This window comes from Pelobates fuscus, chromosome 4, assembly GCF_036172605.1.
Source record: "Pelobates fuscus isolate aPelFus1 chromosome 4, aPelFus1.pri, whole genome shotgun sequence".
In the NCBI taxonomy this organism is placed as follows: domain Eukaryota; kingdom Metazoa; phylum Chordata; class Amphibia; order Anura; family Pelobatidae; genus Pelobates; species Pelobates fuscus.
This window is the reverse complement of record NC_086320.1, coordinates 390,449,463-390,466,026: the sequence shown is the minus strand read 5'-3', so window position 1 is coordinate 390,466,026 and position 16,564 is coordinate 390,449,463. Positions and strand designations below refer to the sequence as shown.

The 16,564-nt window shown below is 46.5% G+C and overlaps 1 protein-coding gene across 3 annotated transcripts in view; it reads right to left on the bottom strand.

Annotated features, from left to right (window-relative positions):
• SLC4A2 (solute carrier family 4 member 2) overlaps positions 1 to 14,710 on the bottom strand; it is a 245,456-nt gene extending 230,746 nt beyond the window's left edge. For 2 of the 3 annotated variants that reach the window (XM_063452938.1, XM_063452942.1), the window contains exon 1: positions 14,614 to 14,634. The gene's annotated coding sequence lies outside the window, so the exon portion shown is untranslated. The other variant, XM_063452939.1, reaches the window with a different exon arrangement.
• Positions 14,711 to 16,564: the final 1,854 nt, after the last annotated feature.

Below are 16,564 nucleotides of genomic sequence, written 5' to 3'. Positions count from 1 at the left end.
CCATACTCCAGCGCCGCAGCCTGGTATTGTCCCCAGCCACCCGGTTCAGCCATACTAACGGGTTGTGATCCGTGAGCAAAGAAAAGGGCTGTCCATACAAATACGGCTGCAACTTCTTTAGGGCCCACGCCACAGCCAGGCATTCCTTTTCGATGGCGGCGTAGCTTACTTCTCTGGGTAACAACTTGCGACTGATGTAAGCCACGGGATGTTCTCCGCCATCGGCCCCGACTTGGCTCAGCACTGCCCCCAATCCAAACACAGAAGCGTCCGTGTGAACAAGAAAACGTTTAGTTGGATTAGGAGCTTCCAAGACAGGGGCATTGATAAGTGCAGTTTTCAGATGTTGGAATGCCTGCTCACACTCCGGGGTCTAGGTTACTTGGCGGGGAAGGATCTTACGGGTCAGGTCAGTAAGGGGTTTGGCCAGGGCGCAGTCAGTAATTGGGGACAAACTTCCTATAGTATCCCGCTGTCCCGAGAAATGCTAGCACCTGAGTCTTAGTCCTAGGAGTGGGCCATTGGGCTACGGCCTCTACTTTGGCTGGTTCTGGTTTCTGCTTTCCACAGCCCACTCAATGTCCTAGGTATTGTACCTCAGCCATTCCTATACTGCATTTGGCCGGTTTTAACGTCAGACCGGCCTCCCTAATCTTGTCTAGAACCGCTCCTACATGGGCCAAGTGCTTCTGCCAGGTATTGCTTAAAATGGCAATATCGTCTAGGTATGCACAGGTGTAGTCCTGGAACCCATCTAGGAGTCGGTCCACCATCCGCTGGAAGGTAGCCGGAGCGTTTTTCATCCCAAACGGCATGACTTGAAAGTGGTACAGGCCGCATGGGGTGACAAAGGCCGACTTATGAATGGCGTCCAGAGCCAAGGGAATCTGCCAGTACCCCTTACACAGATCAATAGTAGTGAGGTATTGGCCTCTGGCCATCCGGTCTAGCAGTTCATCTATCCTGGGCATAGGATAAGCGTCTGATATGGTCTTTTCGTTCAACCTCCGGTAGTCCACGCAGAAGCGGGTCGTACCGTCCCGCTTTGGTACGAGGACTACTGGAGAAGCCCAGGGGCTGTCTGAGGGTTCAATCACCCCCAGTTGGAGCATCTCATCGATCTCCTTGCGCATATTCTCACGTACCGCTTCAGGGATGCGGTATGGGGTCTGGCGCATGGGCAGTTGCCCTGGGGTTTCCACCCGGTGAGTGGCCAGAGGAGTGTATCCAGGTACATTAGAGAAGGTGTCTTGCTTCTCTCTCAACAGCTGTTCCTGTGTGCTCAGCCGGTCTCCCAGCACATCTTCTCCTAAATCTCCAGACAGCTTACCGTCTCCCAGCAGATCTGGGAGGGGAAGGCTGTCAAACTCGTCGGAGTTGGGTGCACAAATAGCTGTCACCTCCTCTGAGCGTTCCTGGTAGGGCTTCATCATGTTCACATGGAGCATGCGTCGCCCTCCAGTTCCTGTGCAGGGGCCAATTATATAAGTGGTGTCACATCTCTGTTCCACGACTTTATAAGGGCCTTGACAGGCGGCCTGTAGCTTGTCATGTCGGACAGGTTTTAAAATTACAACTTTCTGCCCAACCTGGAAGCTACGGTCCCTGGCGCCCCGATCATACCAGGTGCATTGGCGCATCTGAGCCGCCTGAAGGTTTTCCTTTACTGTCTTAGTTAGGGCCTCCAGTCGATCTCGGAGCACCAAGACATATGGTACAATGGGGTACCGTCTGCGCTCCGGTCTCCCTCCCAATGTTCTCTAATAAGGTCTAGGGGTCCTCTTACTCTCCTCCCAAATAACAGCTCAAATGGGGAAAAAACGGTTGACTCCTGCGGCACCTCCTGGTAAGCAAAGAGGAGGGGGGGCAGGAATCGCTCCCAGTCCCTGTGGGTCTCGGCGAAGGTTCGGAGCATTTGTTTTAATGTACCATTGAACCGTTCGCAGAGCCCATTGGTCTGGGGATGGTATGTGGCACTGATTATGGGTTTAACGTCACAAAATCTCCAGAGGTGCTGAGTGACCTCTGTGGTAAATTGAGTACCGTGATCCGAGATGATCTCCCTGGGTAACCCCATCCGGGAGAAAATCTGCATCAGGGCCTCGACCACGGTTTCGGCGTGTATATTTGTCAGGGCCACCGCCTCTGGATATCGGGTGGCATAATCCACAACAGTTAAAATTTATTTCTTGGGGGCGGGGCCTAGCCGCAGAGCCGTGCGGTCGCAATCTCCAGAGCTCCTGTAATGGCCCGCATGGAAAACCATTTTACACGACCCAAACGGCGGGCGACCAACTGGCCCAACAGGGCCAGCAATTGAAAGGACACAATAAGCGGAGTACAAAGATACCTATTAAGCAACGGAACAAGCAATATTTGCCCGAAAAGCAACTGAGGCCTACTTGAAGGCTGGAGCGGGAGAGACGGCCGCTCTCCCCCCGCCACGAAAGAGGCTCCTGTTTCTCCCCCCCCCCCCCCTGGACCGGTGGGGGTCATCCCGGTCCACCAACACACAGATAGCATCCACCTCTGGCACACCACCCGACATAAAGCTGTCCAGACGGCCCCGCGAGGCCTAGCTAAGATGGCCGACAGCGGGACCACAGACCTGAAGCAGCAGACCACTGAAGAATGGGCAGCGGCCTTCAAGGCCAAATTCGATGCAGTGTGCCGGAGATTCTGGGAGCGACTGCGGGTAAGAAACTCACACCCAGCACTGATATCAGCCACAACGGCGGCACCACCTCGCAAGCAAGTAAAGCACCCGAGCAAAGCGCCACCACCGCTAGAGCGAGTGCAGGACAGTGTGACTCGGCGGCCAAAGCAACGACAGGGCATTAACCGCACAGAGAGCACTTATCTCCTTGTGCGCCTCACAGCGAAGCCTTCTTCACAAGCCTCAACTCCAGGTACACGCCACTCACCCATGCAGAGAGCCGCAAGAACTCCACGCCGACAGCACCAGACGAACACGCAACAAAAAGTAAAACCTAAGCGACTGATTCATGGGGCCTGTCGACCTACCTCACAAGCAAAGTGTCTGGACAAGACCAAACGGAAGAAGAAGCTCTGCCAGCCGCACGGCAAGAAAGCACCCTCACATGTTTCAGGCCTGGGCCAAACGGCTCGGCATCCAGGACTATGCATAACAAAATGCAATAGATCACAGTTGGCAGTGCCTCAGAGATTAACTATTCTCCTCACCGCAACAACGCCGCAGCAGATCTCCAGGGGAAGCAGTGGACACGGACTTAAGCACCTACCTGCTGTCAGCCTCCCGTCCCTGGGCATCGGCTGAAGATACTATTATATTTTACCAGCCCCCATCCTGGCGGACGGAGCGGGACTTAATCTGTGTTCATGCCAATTTTACTGGATAGACACAAAACGGTATTCCTGTCTGCTCTCTTATTAGACCAGCCTACCACAGCTCACACAATATTGCCCCTAAACAGGCTACAATGCATTTTTTGCTTTTTGTGCTGAGTTGTTTTTGTTTTCCTTTTTCTTTTTGTTTTAATCTCTTCTACTGTGGTATTTACGTGTATGTTTATTGTGGCCCTCGCTGTCCCTGTGTTCGGGATCTGTGGCTGGCATGTCCCGGGTCCTGCACACAGGGAACATGCGGTGTCGACCACCCACATACTTGATGGGCAACAGACTCCCCTGGCACTGGTCTTGAAGAGACTAGCTCTCGCTCAAGCACAATGTTGATATGCCATCTGCCCTTACGATGACCCGTTCTCAAGACCTCTTACACGCTTAATTGGGGGACCCTCTAGGGGACTTACATTGTATTAAGCTAAGCTTTCTTTGTCGACTCGAATTGTTCCATATATATCTATCTCACTGCAGCCTTGTATGAGAGTCATGTCAGAATAAAAATGTAGATTTCCCTCCTATACTCAGATGACAGTATACCACATACCTAGCGTGTACCCTCCATCTTGACAATTTAGATGTCATACACCACTCTTGACAGGTATACTTAGTGCCACAGTATGCATAGCCTCGTTACACCTAGTATGCACGCCTCAGTTTGTTCGGTTTGTTAGCACTGTTATGCTCAGGGATACCCATTGTATTTTAATTTTGAATCTTAAATTTACACACGTAGGATATGCCTCAGTTTACCAAGCTGGTGACACTAGCACCTCACAATAAGTCAGTCAGTTAACCGGAACCTGCACCTCGTTTGCCCTACCTTACAACTGACGTATTGATTTAACTATTGTTGAAACTGCTTTAAAATAAAAATGTGCATTGTTCAGATAAGCCATACAATTGTCTGTAAATGTGGAACTAAAAACTGGCAATAGCTGTTGTGGCTTTGCTGGTATCGTTGTATTTTTCATGCACAATAAAATAAAGAATTTAAAAAAAAAAAAAAAAAAAAAAAAGAAAAGCTATGAAACACGGCACGCACAGCATGAAAACTTGCAAAAAAAGCTGGAGACTCTCAGAATTGCTGGCTTTAACCCCTTAAGGACACATGACATGTGTGACATGTCATGATTCCCTTTTATTCCAGAAGTTTGGTTCTTAAGGGGTTAAGGAGGCCGTGAACCATGTATTGCTGTAGACAGTGAAGGCAAAGCATTTCATTAGTTTAAAGCAAGTCAAATAATTCTGGAATTTACAGAACCACCTGCACTCTAATAATACACAGATCCTACCCAACCAGGGTTATGCACTATGGTGAGAATTCAAAGTGAATTTAACATTTTTAGGGCAATGTAGCTGATCTAGAAAGTTATCGGAGATGGCTATTCTTGCAGTTCAGCTAATTTCAAATTTAAAAATTGAGATTCACTTTCAATTCTAATTTTAGTGAATAACCCGGACTATTTCAACTAATTTCATTTAACGTGGTTGTCACAGTCTGGGGTCCTTGGATCATTTTCATAGACCCCCGATGTGGACTGCTCTGTTGGCAGTACAGTGGATGAGGGCTGCAGGGGAAGGTGCGTTATACTGACCTGAACCTGTCCCTTGCGCCTGTCCCCTTTCACGGCTGGGGGCTTGACAAAAGATAGCTTAACCTTTTTGTCAAATGTAGGAAAATTCCTACAACAAAATTATTCCCTACTCTGTCTTAATATAGCGTTTAACTGTGTTGGAATTTCAGTGAAATCCCAACACAGTCAATGTATTTCATAGAGATTTTATCTTTATGAAATACTCATTTTGGACGGGAGAAGGTTGTATGTGTGACAGAGCCTCCTTAATTTTGTACACCATTTCACCCTGAACTTGCAGTCATGCTGGTACTTAAGTGCCCGGTTTGAGCACTCAAATTACATATGTGATAAGATCTCAGGCAGTATGTTATAGATTTGAACAACACCATGTATCTTTAACATTTATCTTGTGAAATCCACTTTACCTACACAACTGGGTGTACCTCTATTAAATGGTATCTGTGTTACAACCACGTAGGAGAAGTGACTCAATAAAGCCATCTACATAGGAAAAAAAAATTTAAAGAAAAACTGTAACTGAATTTTAATTTTACAATAAACCTTTTTCTTTTTAAAAAAAAAAAAAAAAAAAAAAAAAAAAAAAAATTATTTCTTGCCCGAAGGGCTAGGTTTCCGAAGGGGGCCTATGATATCTACGGCTATTCTGTGAAATGGTTCCTCAATTAAAACGTAGCGGATGCAACTTCGCCTTCCGCCGGTCCCCCCTCTTCCCTACCCTCTGGCACGTATCGCATGCACTGCAATATTTACTTACTTCCTGGCAAACTCCTGGCCAAAAGAAACTCTGGGTCAGTCCGTATCGGGTACGACTGACCCCCAAATGCCCGGATAGCGGAATATCGTTAGCTATCCGGAGCAATTCGGCCCGGTACCTCTGTGGTACGACTAACTGCCTTAAAACAATCGGGTCTGACCCCGCTACCTTTTGGTCTGACTCCCTGTATAACAACTGCCTATCCCATACAAATCTTTCCCCCTCCGCCCCAGGTTGGTCAGAGGTGACTTTATCTCTATATACCTGTAGGGTAGGGTCTTTGATCACCTCTGCCGCAAATTCGTTAGGAGGGACCCAGGATACACAGTCTAGGGAAGGGGAAGGCTCTCTTACCTGAACCTCCGGCAGTGTGTTGTAGTCCTGGGTGCGGGCCTGTTGCCTGGTGACCACTGGATGTGCTTCTTCAGTGGTTGTGGTTTGGGGCTCAAAAGCAGAAGTGAGCTTTCCCAAATCGTACCAGTACCACCTCTGCGGGTAACTGTGGCATCAACCCCACCTCTACATTTCCCGACCCCGCTCCCCAATGCAAATGTACTCTTGCGGTATTCAGCTGGTAGACAGCTCCCTCAGCAACCCTGACGGCTACAGTCCTGCTGGTCTTGGCCTTGTCAGAGATCAAGTGGCTTTTTACCAGGGTTATGGTGGCTCCTGAGTTTCGGAGCCACTGCAACGCTTTTCCCTCCAGGTATACCATTTGCCTGTGGTGTTGGCGATTATCTGCATTGGCTTGTAGCAGGTTGGCTTCATGTAATACCTCCCACTGTTCTATTGTAGTGACGGGGACTGCGGAGCCATAGGCGGCAGGTGTCTCCTCCTGGTAGTGGTGTGCGGCTGCTCTCGGTGGTGGTGGTGGACCTGGCCTTATCCAGGTAGATCGGTCTCGCAGCTGAGGACACTCCCTCTTGTAGTGTCCCCACCTCTGGCACTGATGACACTGCACTGAGCTAGGCTGGCGGAATGTGCAGTAGGTGGTGGTAGTTGTCGTGGCGGTACTGTGGGGTAGTTTGTCCCTCCGAAGGGATTACTGTGATCTTTGGGACTACCGTTTTTTGTTGCCTGCGAGCTTCCAGGTAGTCGTCTGCTTTCCCAGCTGCCTCCGTGAGGGATGTAGGGTTACGGTCCCTGTGGCAAACCTAGCCACATTTAAAGGTTGTCTGAAATAGCTGTGTTAACCTGGTGTAAAAATGTATTCGTGGGTTTTAGAATAGAGAGCATGCATAGGCTAACAGCCGTGAATAAAATTGTCAGTTGACTCCCTGAACTGTGTTTCGTCCGGTTACTGGGGGATTTGGGATATTGCCTTCTTTTCCAGCGCTTTACTTTGGATTACCTTCTATACCAGCGGAGATCTTGGGATTTAATATTGCAGCTCCGCTACAGTCCCTTACCCATTCCTGGACATCTGTTGATAACCCATCATAAAATTGTTCCATCAGCAACATTTGTTGGACCGTGCTTTGCTAGCCTGTACCCATCCGAGGGCCGCCCGCTGTAGTCTACAAGCCCACTCAGCATGTGAGTCTTTCTCCGCTTTCTTTAATTCCCTGAACCGCCTTCAGTATGCCTCTGGTGTGATGGCATACCGGGCCAATATAATTTCTTTTACTCTACCGTAGTCCCAGATTTCCTCGTCTGGTACAGTACGATAAGCTTCTGCTGCTCTCCCAGTTAATCGCCCAGCCAAAATGGGAACCCAATCTTCTGCACTGATCTTATGCAAGGCACACAGTCTTTCAAAATCCTGGAGGAATGCATCTATGTCCTCCTCTGCGTCTACATACATTTTAAATGCTTGGTAAGGTATTTTTGGCTTACCCTCTTGTACCGTGTTTACTGCAGCGCTGCGTTCTGGGGTTGACGTTATCCTTTGCCTCAGTACAAACTCCTGGACCTCTGTCATCGTCCTGGAGATGATCTCTGCTGGTGGATTCTCCCCATAAAAGGACAACCTAAATTGTAGCTGCCTTTGAAATTCCATTTGTTCTTGTCCTTCCACTGCATCACTATGTTCAGGAACCGAACCACCATCTGTGCGGTATTCTGCCATGACTTCAGCAGTAAGAACATCTTTAGTTTTGTTGCTGGCTGGAATACCCCTTGCTTCCAGGAGATCTTTTAGCGTGGAGCGTTTTAGTGTAGAATAGTCAATCTCCATCCGTACTCCATTGGCATTCCTCTGTGAGTCTGGATCACGGCGCTGCCAACCAATGTAGCGGAGAGCTGGTCTTTCACAGGTTAACTCCACTAAAGATCCCAGTAAGGCTCAGGAACAAGTTATAAAATACCATAGAATAATAATTACAGCAAGCAAGGTAATCCACGAATATCCCAATACGGATCCCAATGACTGGACGACACACAGCATCAGGAGCAGAACTGACTTTTAATCCACTCAACTTCCTTATAAAGCATTCTCCCATGCAAGGGAGGGATTTACAATAATTATTACAGTAGACAATCATACACGAGTTGCCACCCACACATCCCCTCCTCTTAGTGTGACACAATCCCATTATACAAGACACAAATTCCCAGGGTTTCTGGATGTACCCCTAAACATAGGGGTACCCATTTAAATGTTACATCCCCTGGTAGCCCTGATCTGGGTGAGACACATATCCAAAAATCACCCAGATCGGGCCAGGGGTTCAGGAAATTTAGTATGGAAGTACTAAAAAGACCGACCACGCTGGGTTTAACATCCGAAAAGGGTTCCATGTGTTTTGGCCCTGCGGTCGGTCACAGAAAAGGGAATGAAACACACGAATGGTTTATGTTAGGAGAGCTGGGGAGGTTTCGGGTAAATCCCCTTGTTCGTGGGGTTCAAACTACCGAACGGGAGGCCATTCGGTAATTTGTACACGAATTGGCGGCATTGTGGAGGTCTCAGCGGTGTTTTCCTAACAGAGTGTCCGATTTGGGTTCCAGACACTCGACGGCAAAACACCGCTGTTCGGGGGTTTAAAATGGCCGCCGCCACGTGTTCGTCTCCCGAATGGCGGCCACCCAGAGAACAAAGAACCCACTACACGAACTGCCAATTAACCGTTTGCAACATTGTTGCGAACGGTAATTGGAGGCACACTTACTCCTGGGGTGGTCTGATTGTTTGGTAGTTTCACTCGCATAATAACTGGAGTGATTTTACGAACAATCAGACGAATGCTGCATACACTTCACATATACATGTTAAAAGTCAACCGAACACATAGGAATAAATGCAATTTTTAGGACAGTTCAATGCCATCCGCTACAGTCCACTTTTTTACTCCAGAGTCAGCTTAGCCTCACTCTGCAGTCACTTTCCTTCTCGATGTTCAAATAAAGATAACATAAGCTAAAGATCTACATAAATGAAACAGAAAGTGCCACAGTAAAACCCCCATCTCAATACATTCACGCATTTAAAACAAGAGCTATTGAGTTTTCAAATTAAGCCCACAGAAGGAAAGGCAGGCTCCTTCCTCACCGCACATTTCACCAGAAATGTTACTTCATTAAGAGTTAAATGCTTATCCAAAAGGAACCTCTTTTTAAATCTCTTTCAAATCGGGAGTAGCTTGGAAGCACATTGCATTCAAGTCAGGGCTCGAGTCCTGCAGGAATGCGTGGGAACGGCGTTCCTGCCCTTTTTTTACAGCAGGAACGCCGTTCCCGCTGTTCCTGCAGGCACAATGCCCAAATGCCCCCCGTGTTCTCCCTGCCATGGGGAAGGGGGGCCCAAGAGGTGGCCTGATGGACCTCCCCTCCCCCCCCCCGGCGGGCGCCTGTCTCCATGTCAGACACGGCTCCCTTTCGCTGCGTGCCATTTGCTGATGCTGGGAGACAGAATATGACGTCATATTGCGGCACCCAGCATTAGCAGACAACCCGCGTGGCGAGAGGGAGCAGAGAGAACACAGCACCCTCGCTGTATCTGACATGGAGACAGGTCCATGCCAGCTCTCCAGGTAGGTAATAATTTGTGAGTGTATATGTGTGCCTGTGAGTATGTGTGTGTTAGTGTATGTGTGCACGCGTGTATATATATATATATATATATATATGAGTGTATATTATTTGGGGGGGGGGTCTTGGGAGAGTTCCCACACTTTATTCCCCAGGACTTGACCCCTGATTCAAGTTATGGTGACAAACTCAAACCAATACATAAAATATAAAAAACATATAGGTAACAACACAATAAAATATAACTGTCACAAGGCAGGAAAGTCCGGACGTCTGACAGTAAAATCACAGCTTCCTGCCCCCACTGGCACAATATGCAAGTAAATGCAAATACACACACACACACACACATCTTCCAGCGCACATAACTGTGACTTGCAACCTTCCACCAACAGATGGCGCTGTCTAACACAAAGTCTATGCAGGGGTCCAGTGTCTGGGCTGAGTCCATAAGAGGGCCACGATCTCTGGGCAGGAGGCTAGCAGGGGGTAGTCATTAAAGTAGGAATTCATGGTGAATTCAAATTGGATTTCAAAGTCCTGGAAGCATAGCAGTCTGGCAGAATTTGTCCAAGCGGACTCCTTTGTTGTAAAATGCATGGCAGTAGCAGTAAGGCGGGGAGTTTCAGTCCCACAATTAGTTTACACTCTCCATATCTAGTTCAGATCGTTTAAAACCAAATACTAATTACTATTGAAACCTTTTTAAAATATCAGAAAATTAGGAAATGGCTGTTCAATGAATACCGAACCCAGAAAGTTGGGATTTCTTGTTAAGCTGGTAATGCACGGTTTGAACGTTTTATAATATGATCAGACTTTAAACATATTTCTTCATTGAATTCATCCCATACAATAAGCAGGAGAGATATGGTCCTGCCCGGCACACGGAGCCCCTCGCATACAGCCCGGCACACATTACCTCCAGCTTATATATACAGTTACCGTATATCATTTATATAGTTAGAGTTTGTATTCACTTATATTTATTCATACAATGCACACATACACAATGTACACATATACACAGACCCCGCTATCATACAATGCACACATACACAATGTACACATATACACAGACCCCGCTATCATACAATGCACACATACACAATGTACACATATACACAGACCCCGCTATCATACAATGCACACATACACAATGTACACATATACACAGAGCCCGCTATCATACAATGCACACATACACAATGTACACATATACACACAGCCCCCTATCATACAATGCACACATACACAATGTACACATATACACAGCCCCCTATCATACAATGCACACATACACAATGTACACATATACACACAGCCCCCTATCATACAATGCACACATACACAATGTACACATATACACACAGCCCCCTATCATACAATGCACTCATACACAATGTACACATATACACACAGCCCCCTATCATACAATGCACACATACACAATGTACACATATACACACAGCCCCTATCATACAATGCACACCATACACAATGTACACATATACACACAGCCCCCTATCATACAATGCACACATACACAATGTACACATATACACAGAGCCCCCTATCATACAATGCACACATACACAATGTACACATATACACAGAGCCCGCTATCATACAATGCACACATACACAATGTACACATATACACAGAACACACTGTCATACAATGCACACATACACGATGTACACATATACACACAGCCCCCTATCATACAATGCACACATACACAATGTACACATATACACAGAACCCACTGTCATACAATGCACACATACACAATGTACACATATACACACAGCCCCCTATCATACAATGCACACATACACAATGTACACATATACATCGAACCCCCTGTCATACAATGCACACATACACAATGTACACATATACACACAGCCCCTATCATACAATGCACACATACACAATGTACACATATACACACAGCCCCCTATCATACAATGCACACATACACAATGTACACATATACACACAGCCCCCTATCATACAATGGACACATACACAATGTACATATATACACAGAGCCCGCTATCATACAATGTACACATACACAATGTACACATATACACAGAGCCCCCTATCATACAATGTACACATACACAATGTACACATATACACAGAGCCCCCTATCATACAATGGACACATACACAATGTACATATATACACAGAGCCCGCTATCATACAATGTACACATACACAATGTACACATATACACAGAGCCCCCTATCATACAATGTACACATACACAATGTACACATATACACAGAGCCCCTATCATACAATGGACACATACACAATGTACACATATACACAGAGCCCCCTGTCATACAATGGACACATACACAATGTACACATATACACACAGCCCCCTATCATACAATGCACACATACACAATGTACACATATACACACAGCCCCCTATCATACAATGCACACATACACAATGTACACATTTCCCACTGTCATACAATGCACACATACACAATGTACACATTTCCCACTGTCATACAATAGACACATACACAATGTACACTGTAGCGGAATGGATGCCCTAAAGACACTTTTATTCCTGGTTGTTCGGCTCTGTGGGGTCCCCTTGTTGACACCTAACCACCCACCACCCCTGGCTGTTAACCACAAATGAGCAATTAGTTCAAGTGATTTCCCTGTGTGGCCGCTGTTCGTATAACCAAATCCATGTGCTCCAAGAATTGGCAGCCATTTTGTCTCTCGAACGCAGGTAGCGGTACATGGTCGTCGACGTCATGGAACTGTATCTCGGATATGCAGAACACCCGGGGAACTTGTATCGATGCCCGTCCAACTTTCCAAACAGTTAGGAGAACGGCATTCGGGAGGCATGAACTACCGAACAGGGGGAGCATTCGCTCGCTAATAGTCAGGGGGGAGCATTCACCGATGTTCGTGTGAAAAACCCCAAAATTTGACCGATCATTGCCTTGTTTTCTGTGTAAATATTTTGGGATATCACCTCATTGCCGACCGTTCAAACCTTCATTGGAATGGCGATTCCAAACAACCGAAGGGGTCTCAGCGCTATTTCAACAAAGTGGGTGCTCAAACGCCAGTTATTCGGTGATATGACTTCCGTGGGGTTCCTATGTTATTAATATGTATTTTTGGGGTGTTTAGCAATATTGTAGGTTTTCCTGTAACAGAGATAATTGAGTTATAATTTTCGCACTCCATTATCTCTCAGAAAAGAGACTCCTGGTCCCCGTGTAACTTTGATATGGAAACCCCATGCTGGGGGTCAGTGCATAAAAGCTGTGTGTGGCCAAAATAAAATCAGGTGACACCCAGAGCTGTGTGTCGTCTAGTTGCTGGGGGTCTTGGATTATTATACGGCTTCTTTCAGCTTCGATGAAGGAATTGCGGAGATACCTAGTCGTGGTATCGGAGCTCTGCTACACACACATACACAATCCCCACTGTCATACAATGCACACATACACAATCCCCACTGTCATACAATGCACACATACACAATCCCCACTGTCATACAATGCACACATACACAATCCCCACTGTCATACAATGCACACATACACAATCCCCACTGTCATACAATGCACACATACACAATCCCCACTGTCATACAATGCACACATACACAATCCCCACTGTCATACAATGCACACATACACAATCCCCACTGTCATACAATGCACACATACACAATCCCCACTGTCATACAATGCACACATACACAATCCCCACTGTCATACAATGCACACATACACAATCCGCACATACACAATCCGCACTGTCATACAATGCACACATACACAATGTACACATATACACAGAGCCCGCTATCATACAATGCACACATACACAGTGTACACATATACACACAGCCCCCTATCATACAATGCACACATACACTATGTACACATATACACAGAACCCACTATCATACAATGCACACATACACTATGTACACATATACACAGAACCCACTATCATACAATGCACACATACACTATGTACACGTACACACATACACAGAACCCACTATCATACCATGCACACATACACTATGTACACGTACACTTATACACAGAACCCACTATCATACAATGCACACATACACTATGTACACGTACACACATACACAGAACCCACTATCATACAATGCACACATACACAAAACACACTATCATACCATGCACACATACACCATGTACACGTACACATATACACAGAACACACTATCATACAATGCACACATAAGCAACGTAGACATATACACAATTCCCACTGTCATACAATGTACACATATACACAATTCCCACTATCATACAATGCACACATACACAATCTACACAGAACACACCATCATACCATGCACACATACACTATGTACACATATACACAGAACCCACTATCATACAATGCACACATACACCATGTACACTATGTACACATATACACAGAACCCACTATCATACAATGCACACATACACCATGTACACGTACACATATACACAGAACACACTATCATACAATGCACACATAAGCAACGTAGACATATACACAATTCCCACTGTCATACAACGCACACATACACAATGTACACATATACACAGTTACCCGCATACACTGAGTGCGCACACAATGTATACTCACACATATACACAGAACTCACATAGGTACAATGTACACACACAGTGCACCTATAAACATGCTACAACCATATACATACAATGTGCACACTAACAACTGTGCGTGCAGAATGTGAAGAGGAATATATACCCTCATTAATACTTTTTAAAAATTCACATATAGATCCCCTATTATTACATATTCACACAATATACAAACTAATATACATACTGTATTCACTAACCTTCTGTATACACGTTTACATAGCAACATTCACGTACCTCCTGCTCACACTCTGTTCATCGCTCAGCTGAGGGCTTATTTACTCTGCACAAAAATCTCATCTCATCCAGACTGCCTACTCCTAGGACTGCCCCTTACTACCACAATACCAGGACTGCCCCCACTAATACCACAATACCAGGTCTGCCCCCACTAATACCACAATAACAGGACTACCCCCCCCCCCCTAATACCACAATACCAGGACTGCCCCCACTAATACCACAATACCAGGACTGCCCCCACTAATACCACAATACCAGGACTGCCCCCACTAATACCACAATACCAGGACTGCCCCCACTAATACCACAATACCAGGACTGCCCCCACTAATACCACAATACCAGGACTGCCCCCCCTAATACCACAATACCAGGACTGCCCCCACTAATACCACAATACCAGGACTGCCCCCACTTAATACCACAATACCAGGACTGCCCCCACTAATACCACAATACCAGGACTGCCCCCACTAATACCACAATACCAGGACTGCCCCCACTAATACCACAATACCAGGACTACTCCCCCCCCCCTAATACCACAATACCAGGACTGCCCCCACTAATACCACAATACCAGGACTGCCCCCACTAATACCACAATACCAGGTCTGCCCCCACTAATACCACAATACCAGGACTGCCCCCACTAATACCACAATACCAGGACTGCCCCCACTAATACCACAATACCAGGACTACTCCCCCCCCCCCTAATACCACAATACCAGGACTGCCCCCACTAATACCACAATACCAGGACTGCCCCCACTAATACCACAATACCAGGACTGCCCCCACTAATACCACAATACCAGGACTGCCCCCACTAATACCACAATACCAGGACTGCCCCCACTAATACCAAAATACCAGGACTGCCCCCCTTAATACCACAATACCTTGCCCCTTTAATACCACAATACCAGGACGGCCCCTTAAATATCACAATAACTGGACTACCCCCCCCCCCAATACCAGGACTGCCCCCACTAATACCGCAATACTAGGACTGCCCCCTGTTAATAATACAATAAGCTGTAATAATACAATGGACTGTAAGCTCGATTGAGCAGGGTCCTTGTAACGGCACCCCCAGGCATAAAAGGGGTCAAAATCCGTTTAGTAGATCTTCCCCTTCCAGAGACACAGGCACAGCTACTGCAGAACACTAAACTCCCGAACTGGATACAAGGGAATGCTCCAAACTCCCGAACGGAGAATCATACGAAATCCTTCTCTCCTGGAACAGGCAAAAGAATAATACAAATTGTAATCCTCCCAAACACGAGACCAAGCTCTGTCTTGAGGGTAAAACAGGAATCTGCTTTATTGAGGGCTACCCACCTGGTGGACACTCCCCTAGGGGACCAGATGGAAGACTGGGACAAGTATGGTACAGTAGCCAATCACAGTGGCTCAGGTATAAACACTCCCTTTGTACAAGCAGACCCCTCCTCTCTATCCTGGAGATATTTGGGAAGAAATCCAATTATCTCCATGGATAGAGGCAAAACGCCATTTTACATGGTATAATAAAAATACATAAAATTCAATAACTGTAAAACTACCAAATATATTCCGTACATATAACGTATCCCCAGATAGCCTAGATCTGAGCGCACATTACTACCGAATGGCGCTCAGATCCAATACACACAGTTCAATCGCCATGGAGCCAAAGTCTTTCACATTGTTCTTTCGGTATACGAATAGGCTCCATGGGATGACTATCTGGGTTAAGTCCATTCGTGAAATAAAAAGTCCCGAACGGACCGGCGTTCGTATGCCAGAGGACCAAGAAGGGAGGTCGGCGGTTTCAGCGGTGTTCGGGAGAAAAAGTGTCCGTTTTGGGTTCCATAAGATTATTGATGATTCATTCGTGCGTCTAAAATGGCTGCCGCC